Source organism: Siphateles boraxobius, unplaced genomic scaffold (assembly GCF_051911475.1).
Source record: "Siphateles boraxobius isolate OS27281-9 unplaced genomic scaffold, OSU_SipBor_1 13, whole genome shotgun sequence".
Lineage (NCBI taxonomy): Eukaryota > Metazoa > Chordata > Actinopteri > Cypriniformes > Leuciscidae > Siphateles > Siphateles boraxobius.
In genome coordinates this window covers 1867096-1884134 of record NW_027508733.1, presented here as the reverse complement: position 1 = coordinate 1884134, position 17039 = coordinate 1867096, and the positions used below count along the sequence as shown (strand labels likewise).

The 17039-nt window shown below is 36.6% G+C and overlaps 1 protein-coding gene across 19 annotated transcripts in view; it reads left to right on the top strand.

Moving 5' to 3' along the window:
* ptprsa (protein tyrosine phosphatase receptor type Sa) overlaps nucleotides 1-17039 on the top strand; it is a 249630-nt gene that overhangs the window by 133174 nt on the left and 99417 nt on the right. The gene's annotated exons all lie outside the window — the stretch shown is intronic.

Below are 17039 nucleotides of genomic sequence, written 5' to 3'. Positions count from 1 at the left end.
TAAACTTAAATCTCTAAACTTAAAAAAAAAAATTACTCCACACAACCACTAGTTTGCATGATAATTCCTTTATTTATGATCATATTTTACAGTATAGAATATTTTATATAGTTTTGAATACATATTGCCTACATTTAAGCTTGTTTAACAAATATAAGAAGTAAAAATTAAACATTTAGAAGTAATTTTAAGTGTAATCGACCAGTCTCTGTTGTCCGGTGACTCTGGTGACTGGCATCTCGCCCCTGTATTTTGCTTTGCATAAAATTAAATGATAAACACAACAATTACGAATTTATAGATACAAATTTACACAAACCTGTATTTTACTGAAGACATGCACCAATTTGACGGAGCTGCACTGCTCTCTCCTTAAGAGGTCGCAAAAAGACAGCAATAAATAACTCAACCTCTGGGTTGTTATATCTGACCCAGGAACTGGGTAACACAAAAACTTCCCAAACACTGGGTTGTTACATCTGACCCAGGTGCTGGGTTACACAAAAAACTACCCATGCATTGGGTTGTTATGTCTGACACACAAGCTGGGTAACACAAAAACTACCCAAACACTGGGTTGTTACATCTGACCCAGGTGCTAGGTTACGCAAAAACTACCCATACATTGGGTTGTTATGTCTGACCCAGGTGCTGGGTTACGCAAAAAAACTACCCATACGTTGTCTGACCCAGGAGCTTGGTTAGGCAAAAAACTATCCAAACACTGGGTTGCTACGTCTGACCTAGGAGCTGGGTTACGCAAAAACTACCCAAAAATTGGGTTGTTGCGTCTGACCCAGGAGCTGGGAGATACAAAAAAATACCCAAACACTGAAAAAAATAACCCTAAAAATTTACCCAAAAGGCTCAACCCAGGATTCGGGTAGAAAAAATAACCCAAGATTTTTTATTGTATCTTTTTGGCAGTTTGTCTTGCTTTCTTCACCTCTTCTCATCTCTAATCTCATCCCTCACATCCAGAGTTCACACTGTGACCCTTCCTCCTTCAAACTCTGAACGCAGGAACTCGTTAGCACTGCAGAGCGCCAGAGAGGATGATCTCACCACTGCCCATGCCCCGTTTGATCAGACGCTTTTAATTGGCTGCTACCCTGCAGGACGAGCCGCGTTTGTTCCGCCGCTCCTCGCGCCGGTTTAATTGGACTGTTCTAAACCCAGACGCTCGCCGCGGAGCCCCTTTTATTAGCCATTTTTTTATCACAGCTTTCGCGCTGCCATTTCCAAATTCGTCCCTGTCTTGTTTCGTCCCACTCAAGCACAGTTTGAGGAATCTTAATGTCACTTTTCTCTCTCTCTGTCTGGTTTGAAGTGTCATTTCCTCAGAGACGCTATACAGAAAAGTTTGATTCATGACCTCGCACATTTCTCTTTCTCTCTCTATATGATATTTAATTTATTTTTTAAACTCATAAGACTTATTTGTGGGCTGGTCATGAGAGACGTTGCCCGGTTTCTCCAGCTCAGTTTGGTGGATCAGGGTTAAAGGACGATTCCGGCCAAAAATGAACCTAGGGTTAATAACACATTGGTGCCGAGTAACACCGCGACACCGCAAAAAAAAAAAAAAAAGTTTAAAGCGTTACAAATATTTTATGCAATTACGCAGTATCCGTTAAGTCCTGCACACACACACACACACACACACACACACACGACCCACAGAAAAGACGCGCGTCAGTATTTTTTACAGTCTATGGTCAGTATCGAGTTCTCTTTCGGTCTTCAACAAACCATGACACACACAAATTATGCCAAAATGTCTGTTTTGTCGAGCGTCCTCATAAGAGTGTTAAATGATTTAAATAAAGTCTTAAATGAACGTAGAGATTTGTGAGAACCAATAGTGGACGTTATTGAGTGCACTTATTCATTCCCACATTGCACTGCATTAACGAGTGTACAGCTTATGTACGCTCAACGGCTGTCCGAATTCGCTCACTCGTTTTCATCCACTCCTTCAAGTGAACAGTATTAGTGGACTAACGTAGGGAATAAGCCTTACTTAGTGAATGAGTGTTTAGGGGGCGATTTCGGATTCAACCCATGTTCTCAAGCAGGGAAAAATAGAGGACACTGACAACGCGCTGACAGACAGGACCGAGCAGGTAATATTTAATATGAAACAAAGTCTCAACTTTCAAATTTGGTCAGTCAAAGAAAATTAAACAATAAATATGCCTACCGTTTTGTGGCTCTTTAATGTGTCGTGACAGATTGCCTCAGTTAAAGCCAAGTTCAAATCCACCGATGTTAATCTACTCTCCTGACTGCTTTGTCGGACAAAAATTGTGGATTTTGATTGGTCAGATCACATGTCAATCAAACTCCCTGCGATGGATGAATTGACGCTAATTTAAAAGTTAAAGTGAAGTGCGCACTGCCACACCAGCTTTTTATCCACCTTTTTCCTGGTTAGCGAATTTACCCATGATTCATTGCGGGTTTGAACCGGAAGCCGGTTGTCCTTTTCCGGTTCGAAGCTTTATGAAGATTAAGCGCCGCTCGCTCAGAACCTATTTTTTACAGTCTATGTTCAGAACGCCGCAGTGATGTGCTGGTTAGAAAATATGTGAAATAAGTAGGGCTGCCCCTGTCCGTGCCCGACTGAAGTTGGATTGGAAGTTATGTATACTATATGGGAGAGAATGCTAAACCATAATGAGCGTTTTCGTAATATTGCCTATTCTGCATCTCAACGCACGCATAAGCTTGCCACAAAAAACTCGGCAAAAGTAATGATTATGCATTAAACATTTGAATTGTTTATTAATAACTTGTGTTTTCTGTAAGTGTCGACTGCAAAGATAAATTTGATGATACTGACTCGCCATCTTCGCAGTAGTGAACGCGCCTATAGAGAGAAATGCACACTTCATACGAATTAACCTATACATAAGCAGAGAGCAGCCCATTTCTGCTCGTTTTTAATTATTTTGTTTAAAAGTACACATTTCAAGCTTTCTATAGATATACTTATCATGTATGTGAGGCAAGTAACTTATACGCCGAGTTTCGTTGATTAATAAGATGCGCTCCAGTTCACGCGCCCGCGCCCCCGTGTCCTGTATATCTACTATTTGTGCTTCTTATTTAATATTCCAGGCAATTTGTTGATAAAACATTGATAAAAATGAAGATACAATTTATACTAAACGAAATTCACTTTAAAGAAAGGCTTTCTACAAAACAAAACTTGATAAGTGGTCAAAATCATGTCTGAGCCATTCCAAATGTTTTCCGATTATGATCATATCTGAGTCATCTAATGCGGTTCCCTTTTCATATAATCAACATAGATGAAATAAATTAAAAAAAAACATTATATCGTGAAATTTAAATATAAAACGTATGTTTAGTTATTTTTTGTTTAACTTATATTTAAGCGTCACACTGCTCCGCTTTGCTCACGCGTACTCTGGTTTGTAGCCTATAGCTTTTACATGCATGTGTGCGTGATGTGATGGAGGGTGCGATTCTCGAATATTAATTGCATAATACCCAGCGATCTTCGAATATTATTTTTGCTTGAAATGCCCATCCCTACTGGTAACGTATTACACATTTTTCGTTGGATGATTCAGTTTTAGCGCAGCTAACGTTAACCAAAAACGTCTACTTTCTGGTATTGAATGTAACTTAGCTGATACGAACCGGACATAGGCATTCTCTCCTTTTTATCTTATGCTCAAAGCACCAAGTTTCTCAAAAGTTTATTATCTTCTTTGAATTGTTAAGAAAACAAACAACAGCACATGTGGAGCCTGAACTCGTTCTCTCACTGCTAATACAGTACAAACCGGAAGTAGGCAACCGGAGTCGTCGCCATGGCGGCGCCCATTGTTTAGAGCAGAATAAGGTGGATAAGCATTGTAAAAAAAAATTTTTTTCGTTTTCAAATTAGCGCCAATTCAGGGCACAATAACAAAACAGTGCTGCTCCGAACCACCGCACCAATATGCATGCCCGTGCAAACGCGCGCATTTTACGTTTGCCTTTAAATTAATGATTTAAAAGCCCCCGCCGGTGATGCCGGTATTACCGGTGTTGTCACACGTCGATTAACCGGTGGGAAAATATCCTCACCGTCACATCCCTATTCTCAATGCTTCGGTTTGCAGGTAGAGACCCTCATTATGCTAGCGTGTTAGTGTGGGGCTATTTTGAGCCTTGTTAGTGGTATTAACTAGCGATTTTTATTTTTACTTATTCGATGCCCCATACACTAGCGTTATAAGCTAATCTGTGGTTAACGTTAAAACTGGTTACATTCGATTATCATGAAAACGCATCCCGGAGAACGGTCGACTCGGTACCCATGTGTTATTTAGCCCTAGGTTCATTTCTGGCCGGAATTGTCCTTTAAACGTCTCTCCACATACCTGATAAACCATAGCATTGGATGCTCGGCCCCAGGGGATTGTGGGTATTGGTTCTTAAAGCCCCGCCATGAGTGATTTGAAGTAAAAGAGCAGCTGATTACCACTCCAGCTGTTCTCCGGCGGAAACGCCTGCGTCCAGTAGCGAAAAGTGCATTATAAAACATCAGTGCGCTGGAGGCCGTAGACACACACCACTACTGCGTGTGGCTATGATTGAGACGCGCGGCGTAAGAACAATGCTAAAGGTGAGCTGAAGCTACATTATCAGTACATTATGTTTAACGCAGTTAAAAAAGGGAGCCGCGTCTTTAAATCTCGCTAGTCTCTTTCTCCTCTTCTATTGATTCTTCTCTCTGAATAATCTCTCTGTCTATGGCTGATCCCCGTTGGGTCAATATGAGGCTGTAATTAGCGCTGGCCTGTGTTAGCAGGGCACGTGGAGTAGAGTTACTCACACACGGCTGATCGTTTCTATGGTTGTCTATGGCGCTAGTGTGTTTTGGAGCAGATCCTCTTCTCCATGTTGACTAACTGTTGACTCGACCCTATGTGGGCTGGTTACAATTGCACTATTTTAACCAGTATTTGGGTAATATGCGTATTGGAGTGTTGCGTCGTTATCTTAGCGACATGCTAACAGAAAACATGACTTTTTTGTAAAAGCTTATCATAAACACACTGGAAATTGTCAATAAAACAAAGATAATTTTTACAATTTTACAAGAAAATAAATTTCAGTTTGTCTTTAAAAAAACGTTAAAAAAATATTTGTGATATTTTCTAGCTAATAAAAATTTATAAAATAATAAAAATATAGATTGTATTTATGTTAATTATATATAATTGTGTACAATTATATTAAATATTATAGTTGTGTTATTATTTTATAAATATGTTTTTGAAAACATTTTATTTATTTAGTATTTATTAGAATATTGCATTTATAGTATATTTATTATTTTATTTATTTGATAACACTTTACGATAATGTTCAATTTATTAATTGAACTAACAACAACAGTATTTTTAACTGCATTTATTAATCTATTTTAATGTCAATTATACTATTGTTGACTGTTAATTTATGCTTGTTCATAATCCACTAAATAATATTAATTTATTTAATTTATGACTAAAAATGTTATTTTATTAGCATAACGTATGTAGATATTTACATCAGCTATTAATCTAGGTTAATTTCAAAGTATTGATCATTGATAATTTCCTAACTAATATTAATCAAGCGAACCTCATTAACTTTATGTATTTAGTATTTAATAGTTTTATTTTGTATATTTTAGTTACAATTATTTTCTTCATCATTTTGCGCATTGTCAACAAAAATTATATACAAAGCAAAGTGGACTAAAATGAATGAATATGACATTGTGAAATATGTACTTATTCAATATATAGTCATCTAAAAAGATATGCCATTTTAGTCAGGGTCAATTTATGAATATGTGAATGAATATTGACTAAACATAAGGGACATTTGCACATGCACACATAATTATGTCCAGAAGATTAAACGTGCAAAAATGAATAGCAATATAGTATTCCAATGACCTCGACTTGAGTTGCGTCTCAATCTCACACTACACTAATGAGAGGAGAAGAGCAGCGCATGATAGAAGTAATGAAGATCACAGAGAAGATGACAGGGATTCGATTAGAGTCGAACACAGCTGTATTACGAGCGTGTGCCTCATAAACAAAAGCAATCCCCATCCGCGCGCTCAGCTGCTCCCCGATGCATAATGCATTCGTTTACTCGCATTAAGATCTGCCAGAACGCATGGATTCGGTCGCCGCAACAGTCGTTTAGTATCTGACGGCTGTTTATAAAGTTACGCTAACGCGATGACATGAATCACTTCCTGTCTGTTTTCAAGAGATGATTGACAGCTGTGGAATTTGGGTTCACAAGTTTGATCCCTCGGCCTCCTGTCAATCAGCCGTCGCACGACTTGCGATTTTTTTTTTACGTCGCGGCGGTGATGACGTCGATCTCCCACTACAACCTGGGATTTTAGGAAGTTGCAAAAAAGCAACATGATTTTTTTTAAAATAACATTTGTAGATATTTATTTTCACGTTTTAACCTCGCTATTTAATCATTAAATATGAATATGGTTGAATTACACAATTGATTGTATTAATTATAATTAGATTTAGCCTTAACATTTCTTTAATTCACTTTTCAAGGTTAAAATATTGGCTAATATTTCAAGGCTATTTTTTTTTTAAATAATTTAAGATTTGTCTTTTAAAAAATGCTGAATTTACATGTAGAATTGAATGAAAGATAATTTATTTTACCAATTTAATTGCATGGTCTGTTTTAAATTAAATTGTAAAGATGACTACACTACATTTTATTTCATACTGATTTGTATTCGAACTACTGTTGAAATTATTACTGAATATTGCATATCATAACAAATTGATTTTCGAAATTGATATTGATTTTAGAAATTAGTTTTGTTACAAAATTGTATTTGCCTTAAAATATCTTTAATTCACTTTTTAAAAAATGCTTAATGTACATGTAGAACACTGTTTAGAATTTAAAATATATATATATATTTAAATTAAAGGGCGCTTGAATTTAAATTTAATTTAAAATTTGAAAATAAACTGAATTAAATTAAATTTATTTGAATTAGCATTCACCTTTTAATTCACAAAATGACATTGCTTTTTAGTATAAAATTCTCAAGACATTTTAAGGATGATTTTTACAAAATAACTTGTTATTTTAAATCATGCATTTATTTTTTATTATTTACATATTATTATGAATCTAAGACCCTGAAATCAGCATTACCTGACAGCCGTGCTATAAGACTATAAAAAGTTGCAGAACTATTTTAATTTCCTTCACTGGAGTAGCTCATGAGTTGATGAATGAGTGTATCTGCACTCCAGCGCTGGTCTGTAGGTTTGAGTTTGGCCAATCAGATCCGTGTTTTCCCCGGGCTGGAGATGTGGATTCACACACAGCACACGCTTGGCCTCCGGAAGAGAAACTCGTATGCTTTGATCCTGTGTAATCGAGCCTGATTTGGCACGGCTCCGGCTCGGCTCCGTGTGATGCCGCATCTCAGACGGACCTTCACTGGCGTTTGTTGCTCACTAGCTCTGCTTTCGGCTTCTAGATCTTCTGCTCTGTTGGACAGAAGTGTTTCTTTGACGTCATGTAGCATGATTTGTTTCTTATTTATTTCTCATATTTTATTTTATTTTATTTTAAATAAAGAGCAAATTCATTCAGAAGTAATATTTTATGAAATGATTTGCTAAATTACCCTTTATTAATTTAAACAGTTATTTTAGTTAACTATATATATATATATTATTTTTTATAATATATATATTATAAATATATATAATATATATATATTATTTTTTATATATATCATAATTTTTTAATTATTATTTTTCTTCAAAATACTTCAAAGAGGTTATATCACGTAATTCCGAATTTTCTCACAATTCCAAATTTTTTTTTCGTACAATTCCAACGTTATCTTACAATTCTGACTTTATATCTCGCAGTTCAAATTTTTTTCTCACAATTACAAGTTTATCCCTCACACTTTCTGTTATTTCTCACATATCAAAGTTTATATCTCACAATTCCAATTTTTTTTTTCACAATTCCATTTTTTTAATTCCGAGTTTGTCACCCACAATTCCGGGTAATATCTCACAATTCTCACTTAAGATCTCAGAATTAAAAATAATTGGAATTGTGAGATTTGTTTTGGGAATTGCGAGATCTAAAGTGAGAATTGTGAGAAATAAACTCGGAATTGTGAGAAAAAAAACTCTGAAATGAATTTTTTTTGGATTTGCGAGTTTATTACTCAAAATTCCGAGTTTATCTCACAATTCTGATTTATATCTCATAATTCTGAATTTTCTCACAATTCTGAATTTTTTCTCACAATTACAAGTTTATCTTTTACAATTTCTGTTATTTCTCACCTATTAATGTTTATATCTCACAATTCTCACTTTAGATCTCGGAATTAAAAATAAGTGGAATTGTGAGAATTTTTTTGGGAATTGTGAGATCTAAAGTGAGAATTGTGAAAAAAGAGAATTGTGATATATAAACTCGGAATTATGAGAAATAAACTCGGAATTAAAAATAATTGGAATTGTGAGAATTCTTTTTGGAATTGCGAGTTTATTACTCAAAATTCCGAGTTTATCTCACAATTCTGATTTATATCTCATAATTCTGAATTTTCTCACAATTCTGAATTGTTTCTCACAATTCCAAGTTTATATCTCACAATTCTCAGTTTATATCTAAACTTGGAATTGCAGGGGGGGAAAAGTCAGAATTGTGATTTTTTTTTTTTTTTTTTTTTTTTTAAATGAGTAGCTGCAAAATCTAAAGTCAGAATTGTGAGAAATAATGATATTACTGTTGTGGTTTTGGCCGTCCATCAGAAAGTCTCTTAAGGACTCAACACATGTAGGAGACACATTTGACTCAGTTACAGATCTCCGTGGCCTGGGATGAACTCAACTGTTAATATTTAAAGAGTCTGAGATCTCCTCATTCACTGTCTTCCAGGGCTTTGGCACTAGACCATGCGAAACGAGCATCTGTTCCCTCAAGCAAACGCAAAGTTCAGCAGGTTTACTCGCCGCTTGAGGAGAACACAAACGCAAGGATCCTTCCAGAAAGCAGTCAGATAGACAGATGCATCACTTCTTCATGTGTGTCGTGTTCTTTTCCAGTTCATAGACACGCCGGCGCCCTCCCAAGCTGCGCTCGCAATTAAGTGCAATAATAAAAATGGCTCCATTAAGGCGTTTTTCCATTCTCCCTCCCCAAGAAAGCGTCCTGTTGGGCCATTTAGTCTGTGGACGATGATAATGCTGTAATTAGATGCTCGGCTGAAAGCACACAGGATCAAATGCTCCTGCACGCTCTATTGTTTATTTCATATTTACAGTCATATAGCGAGGGTTTTCCATCTTTTTTTTGCCGTAGTACATTTTTTTGTTTTTATTTGGGGGGGGGGGCTTTAATTTTATTTATTTGATTGTTTGTTTTCATTTTTATTATAAAGAGTAAATTCATCCAGTTGGGTTTTAGCTGTTCTTAAAATAATCTCTTTTTTTTTGTTTTGGAAGAAAACCACTGTAATGCATTTAAGGTTTGCAGTTCCTTTAATATAAGCAATGACGTCCTGTAACGCGAGCGAGAGCAACATGAGTCCCGGGATGGGCTTGAGCGTTTGGTCTCCTGTATCTCAGGAAAACACAGAGAGCAAAGACACAAACCCAGGAAGCTTTCAGCCAGGAGCCTCGACTTGATTATGTGCCTTATATTTGGTAGAAGAAGAAGTGACTTATGTGATATTTGGGCTTTTGTTTAAGATTTTACATGATATTTGGGCTTTTGTTTGAGTTTTTACATGATATTTAAGCTTTTATTTAGTATTATGCATCACATTGGGCTTATAATTAGTACTGTATATGATATTTGGGCTTATATTAGTATTTTATAATATATTTAGGCTTATATTTTATATGATAGTTAGGCATATTTAATATTTTATATGATATTTCGGCCTATATTTAACATTTTATATGATATTTAGGGTCATGTTTAATATGTTATATGATATTTAGGCTTATATTTAGTTTTTTTATATGATATTTAGGCTTATATTTAGTTTTTTATATATGATATTTATGCTTATATTTAGTTTTTTTATATGATATTTAGGCTTATATTTAGTTTTTTATATATGATATTTAGGCTTATATTTAGTGTTTTATATGATATTTAGGATTATATTTAGTACTTTATATGATATTTAGACTTATATTTAATATTTTATATAATGTTTAGGCTTTTATTTAATATTTCATATGATATTTAAGCGTATAGTTATTGCATTTTATATTATATTTAGGCTTAATATTTAGTATTTTATATGATATTTAGGCTTATCTATTATATAGGCTTATATTTAGTATTTTATATAATGTTTAGGCTTATATTTAATGTATATTTCATTTCAATATTATATGTATATTATATTTAAGCATATAGTCATTGTACTTTATATGATATGTAGGCTTATATTTAGTATTTTATATATTTAAGCTTATATTTAGTATTTATATGATATTTAAGCGTATATTAATTTAGCATGAAATTTGAGCATATTATTCGTAATTTACACAATATTTAGACTTATATTTCGTATTTTATATTACTTTTAGGTCTATATATTTAGTAATATAAGGCCTTATTTTAGTATTATACATTATATTTGAACTTATAATGACTATTTTATATGGTATAAATCAGGCTTATGTTCAGTAATTGTTGTATGATATATATGTTCATATTTAGCATTATACATGCCATTTTGCCTTTATTTAGTATTAATCATGATATCATATTAGAATTCTGTATGATATTTTAGCATTACACGTGATAATTTGCCTTAAATGTGGTATTATAAAAGGTAGAATGACTTTATTGGCGCTGTGGCCTCGATCCAGTGCCAACGAAACCCTACTGCTACTGATCTGTCTCTGAGATAACTTCTTTTTATTTAATTCAACGCTTGCACCTTGGAACTATTTCAAGGTTTGCGTTCTCGAGCATCAAACACTGTTGTTGTGCACATGAGCGGATCGGAGCGCATTAAGGTTTAATAGTTAACCCTCTGGGGTTGGCGGTCGCGCCGGCGTGACCAGCTTGCTTTTTTTCTAATCAGTGCATTTTTTTTTGTCATACAAAAATGAGAAAGATTTAATAACTAATGATCTTTGCAACGGAAGTGAATCGATCAAAACTAACTTTAGCTGGACAATAACTTTATTCTAGATCTGCTGTAAAGCCAAAACAATCTCTGTTACTGTAATCTCCTAGTATCACTGTAAAGCTGATTTGAAACTATCTGTATTGGTAAAAGTGCTGTATAAATGGAGGTGACTTGACTTCTGGCCACTCGATCTTCACGGCGTGCTCCTAGTCCCGGGGCTTCGGCTCTGTAAACACAGCTGTGAGATCTCAGACGGGGAGCCACTTAGCGGGCCGGTTGTCACTGTCGCTCTGTCACAATGCGGCGCCGCTAGCAATTTTGGGCCCTATGAAAGAATATGAGGTTGGGATCCCTATTTCACCCATTTATTCCATTAATAAAATCCATCTCTGGGTTCCCCAAACGTGCGTGGGCCCTTAGAATGGTCCTAAGACGCGTTCCCCGCTCCACCTCCTCGGGTGCAGTGATAAGTCAGTGTGGCAGAAACATCTGCGCTCGGGCATCAGACAGACACAGCCACGCAACCATCACCACACGCCACCGCCTAATTATACAGCGGCCGACGGAGCCTGTGCGAACGCAGCGCTATCAAAGCCCGACGGGGAGCGCCTGCGGGGAACGGGCGTCTGTACACGTCTGTAATACACAACTAAACACACACACGGTGTTTTTGAGTGTTTGCACACTGCAGTGAGTGATCATTGGCAGTCCTTAAAACTGAAAAACCACAGCCTTGCTGTTTACTTTGATCTGTTCGGCATTAAATCATATAATTATGATTTAATATTAGTAAAAAAAATGCATATAATTTTTAATCTTTATACTTTTGTATTTTCTTTATCTTTTTATTATATTTGGGCATAGATATTTAGTATTTTATGATATTTAGTATTATGCATGACATTTGAGCTTATAATTAGCATTTGATATGATATTTAGGCTTATAATTTGTATCATACATGACATTTAATCTTTTATACCTATAGTTTTAATCTTTAAATTTAGTATTAATTCTATTTTTTTCTTATACATAAAATATAGTTTTATGCATGAAATTTTAGCTTATAATTAGTATTTTATAATAATGTTTAGGCTTATATTTAGTATTTCATTATATTTAGGCTTATATTTAGTATGTTATATTATGTTTAGGCTTATATTTAGTATTTTTTTTATGATATTTAAGTTTATATTTAAAAGTATGCATGGAATTTGGACTTTAAAATAGTATTTTTTATTTATATATTACCTTATTTTAGTATTATACATTATATTTGAGATAACATTTAGTATTAAACATGATTTTTGGGCTTGCATTTAGTATTATGCATAATATTCCATCACATTTTAGTATTCGCCTTATATTTGATATTATAAAAGGTAAAATGTCTTCAGGGTGTTTGTATGATGCCTTTAGTGAAACATAAATCTAGCAGCTGTATCTGCGAGTCTGTAGGGTCTTATTAAAACAGAGGCGATAATTATGACTGGGGTTGTGAATTACTATAATTTGTGCAAAATACCGAGTTCCACCAATCCTGACGGAAATCTAAAGTCCAAATTTCGAGCAGTCAACCCCACGCTTTAGGCTTAGCTTGAAATGCTAATGTCAGATGGCTCCGTTTCAGGGAGCCAGAAGAGTTTGTCTATTGTAGAAATGAATTTTTAAGCATTTTTAAGAAACCTCTTGAAATTGGGATTGTCAGAGACAGTCTCTTTGATCCTTTAGGCATACTATTTGGCAGATGCCAATAGACATGATGCCGTGTGTAGAGGTCAGGCTTTGATAGTGTATCTGGAGAGTCTGAAATAGGATTCACGGTCCTTAATGAAGCATTATGTGGTTCTGCCTCGGCCCGCAGCCTTCGATCTCTCCGCACCCAGTCCATTATTAGTGTCCCTGCACTCATGTCCCGCAGCCGAATCCAGAGCGACTGAAACGAGCTCGTCCTTTCCTTCATGCACCTCATGTTATGCTAATTGAGCTGTTTTTGGAGCACAGGAAATTAAATTGACCACCTCTCAAATCCGAACAGCTGGGACTACAGATTAGTTAAATGTCGCCTTAGTTCTGCTGAAAAAAACACATCTTCCACCTCCCATCATATGGTTTATATCCCAGTTTACTCTCTTTTGCTCTTCCGCCCACTCCTTCCCAGAGTTCTCTGTCATATTAATGTGCTTCTAACGCCATCTCTGGCTGTGGCGCGAGCTAATCAGTTAACCTGATTAAGGAACTGATGAAATTAAATCATTTCGGTAAGTGAAAATAATAAAATAGCCAGTGCAGGGGAGGACACGTCTACGGAATTTAATGCCGCCCCTGAGACTTTTATCAGCAGGAAAGTGTTTGCCGGAGAGCAGTTTTTAAAAATGCACGCTACTCAAAGAATGCTTTGTGTAATTATAAAATGTTTCTCTGGTTGATAAAGCTGTTAACAAGAATGCCACGGTGCCGGCAGAAGGCGGCAGTTGTGTATATATTACCTATTTATTTTGATGTACAAGCTCCAGTTGCCATTTTACTTTTAATCTGTGATGTAAAATATTAAACCTGCACGTATAATGAGCTTCAGAGATCATCATAAATCAACAAGAACTCATTTACTTATAAACACCCAGCGGCAAAAACTGGGTATCATACATGATATTTAGTATTATTCCTAGTATTTGCTGTTATATTTCGTGATATGCATAGTAAATGGTCTATTATTTGTCACTATAGTTGTATTTTAACTCTTTCCCCTTCCATTGATGGAATTTTCTGTCATTTATGAAACGGCGCTTCTCCACCAATGATGTAATTTTACTGCCTTCCATGTTTTCGCGGTTATACGGTAGGGGACGCTATTACGCAACTTTTGAAAGATTACTGAATCTCCGGATCAAAACACAGAAATATGAACATTGTAGTCTTTGAAAAACACCTAATTTTCTTAGCTTTTTGTTCAAAATGTTGCTTTTATAATTAAACGTACCCACATTCAAGTGTTGATAAAAAAATGCATGAAGCTAGAATAAAACGGTGGTGGTTGCTTGCAACTTTTTTTTTAAATGCTAGCGGGGAAAGATTTAAAAGGAAAAATCAGTTGTGTATAGATTTTATATTTAATGTACAGCCGCAATAGCCATTTTACTTTTAATCTGTGATGTGAAATATTACAGCTGCACGGATAATGAGCTTCAGAGATCATCATAAATCAATCAAAACTCATTTGCTTATTACCATGGATGCACGTCTGCAAATCCACTTGCACTAAACTGACCGCTCAGGTTAAGAGGCTTTGCACCTGTCACTTGTATAATGCCATTAAATCACGAGCTACAATTAAATGCAATTACAGATAATAACAGCGTGCGTAAAAGCCCATGTCAAAGCTGACGGATTGGAAGTTTAGGGGTGAGGGGCAGGGGGTTCAGGACGACTTCAGTGCCCTGCTGAATCGGTGAATGCGCAGCTGTTGGCTAAAGTGGACGGTGCACTCAGCCCGCTACACTGAACATCATAACAGCATCATTATCATCGCGGCTTAACAGCCTCTTAGCCAGGCCAGAGGCGGCCTTCAAACCCAGAACTGGCGTAGGCCTGTAATTGCATTCCGGTATGTATTTTAAGTAATTATGATGTTGAATTAACCCTCTGCAAAGTGCAGAACAAAGCATCGGCTAGAATCTAGCACCAGAAATGCGCGGTGACGGAGAATGGGGAAAGCTGTGTTTTGTCTAATGGACAACTATTTGAAAGCCTTCCAATTAAAACTGGTGTTGAGGGTTATGGGATGACACGAGGCTCTAGTGCACATGCCCAGAGCATAATTGTAAATCAACTGGTTGTGACAATTTCAAAAAGCTGTTGTGGAGACAATAGCTACCTAATTGTGTGATCGGATTGGTGGGGAATATTGGAGTTATAACTCCAGGGCTTTTTTAAGCATGAATACAAGCCAGGCAGGACAGGACAGGACTAAGGGCTCTTGGCGCGGATATGCATGCCTACTGCCTGATTTCCTTCGTATTTTACCAGAGCAACTGACCCTGAACCAATTTGAGTGTTTGAAGAGTACATCTGCAAGGCAAATTCTATTTCTATCCATTCTCCATTACTATTACCCGTAGAGGACATCTCTACATTGGAAGTGCTTGTGGTGAGGCTCTCTTAGCGGATGATTCCAGTTCAGTTGTTGCATCCCGGTGACAATATAGACACTCTTTCCATTTGCTTTTGTATGCCCCCAGTCATTATAGCAGTATATGCAGCACCTTGACACTAGTATTATTGCCAGTCCTGTCTCCACCTTTTTCATCAAATTGAATTTGCATTGCTTTGACATTTCTATCAGTGGCTCTGTTTGCTGCTCCCACTCGCCCACCACCAGTCAAGACTCCCCAGCACTTGCTGCCTTTAATTAAGCTCAAATCAAATTACTCATCTTGTGTTTAAGGCTTAATTTGTGTGTTTTCAGAAATCATATTCTGGTGTCACAGCATGGATAATCCGGCCATGGATCACATGTACAATAAACACAGAATTTCGCTCTCCAAAATATTACAGAATAGCTGCTTTTACCTGCTACAATTACCTGTGTAGACCCCCCCCCCCCCCCCCCTTTAAACCTCCTGTCTCCACTGGTTAATAATCAATAGGCAGCCGTAATGCTTCCCCAGCCAACACTGAATAAAAGAACATGGAAATAAAAGGTCATTGCACAAAACATTGGCTCTAGTCCCTTTTCTTTGGTGTAAGAACAACATTTTCTGGTACTAGGTGCATTGCTTTGGTTCCCTGTAATGTCATGAGCCTTGGCACACCTTTGTGATTCTCAAAGGCTGACCTTCACACCTAGAGCCTGACCTGTGCCGATTGGCAAAGTCTACAGTGTCTACAGTTCTCTGCCAGCATGTGAGTCACACCGGGTCAAAGAAGTGAGAGGTTTTCCCTTTACATTATCAGTCATTGTGTTTACAGCAGATGCCATGAAGAGCGTGAAAGCTTGTGTTGGCCTACAACAGCAGGAATCAGCCATGCTGGATTCTGTTGAAGAGCGAGAGGGGTGAATTGTCAAACTCTATTGTGTGTTTGTATATCACCTGTCTCTTCAAATTGACTTCAACTTTGGAGGAACCTGGGGTGAAATGTCACCAGTGCTTGCCCCGGTTAAACGGCCCTGTCGCTGGTGTAGACTCTGATCTGTAGGGCCCGAATGGTATGTATGATGGTACGAGCTACAGCTCAGTTTGCTCTTTGCTATGCTAATGTTTGATTGCCCCTCAGCAAGTCCCCTTGAGGGTCCCTGTAGAAAAACAGGTCCACTCGCTCATTGCAAGCCAAGTCTGTTCTTCCAGATACTCTTTTAGTAGGAACTTCCGAGTAGGTTTTTAGGGGCTTTCGCACCGGAGGAACCTTTTTATAAAACTAATAATGTAAGTACCCATTTTTTGCAGTGTCCGCACAGCAGGAACTGGGAACGATTTTGGTCCTAGGACCGCCTTTTGGGGAACTAAATTTGCTCCTACTTCAGAGTAAGCTCTAACCCAGCACAATAGGATCTACCAGTGACGTAAAAGTACACTGATTGGCCAAATGCGCTTGAAACACAGGCACCTGCAATTTTTTAAAAGCTATGTAAACACACAGATTATAGCCTATATATTTACTCCACAAACTAACTCTACAAACATGAAAAAGAGTGATTAAATGGACCTCTCAACCTTTACGCTAAGGAAAAAATCAAACTCGACTTTGAGGGGACAAAGCCAAACATGACTATATATTTCTGCTCAGCTAGTGACATTGGGCATCAACCTCATGGCAAACGCTAATATATTC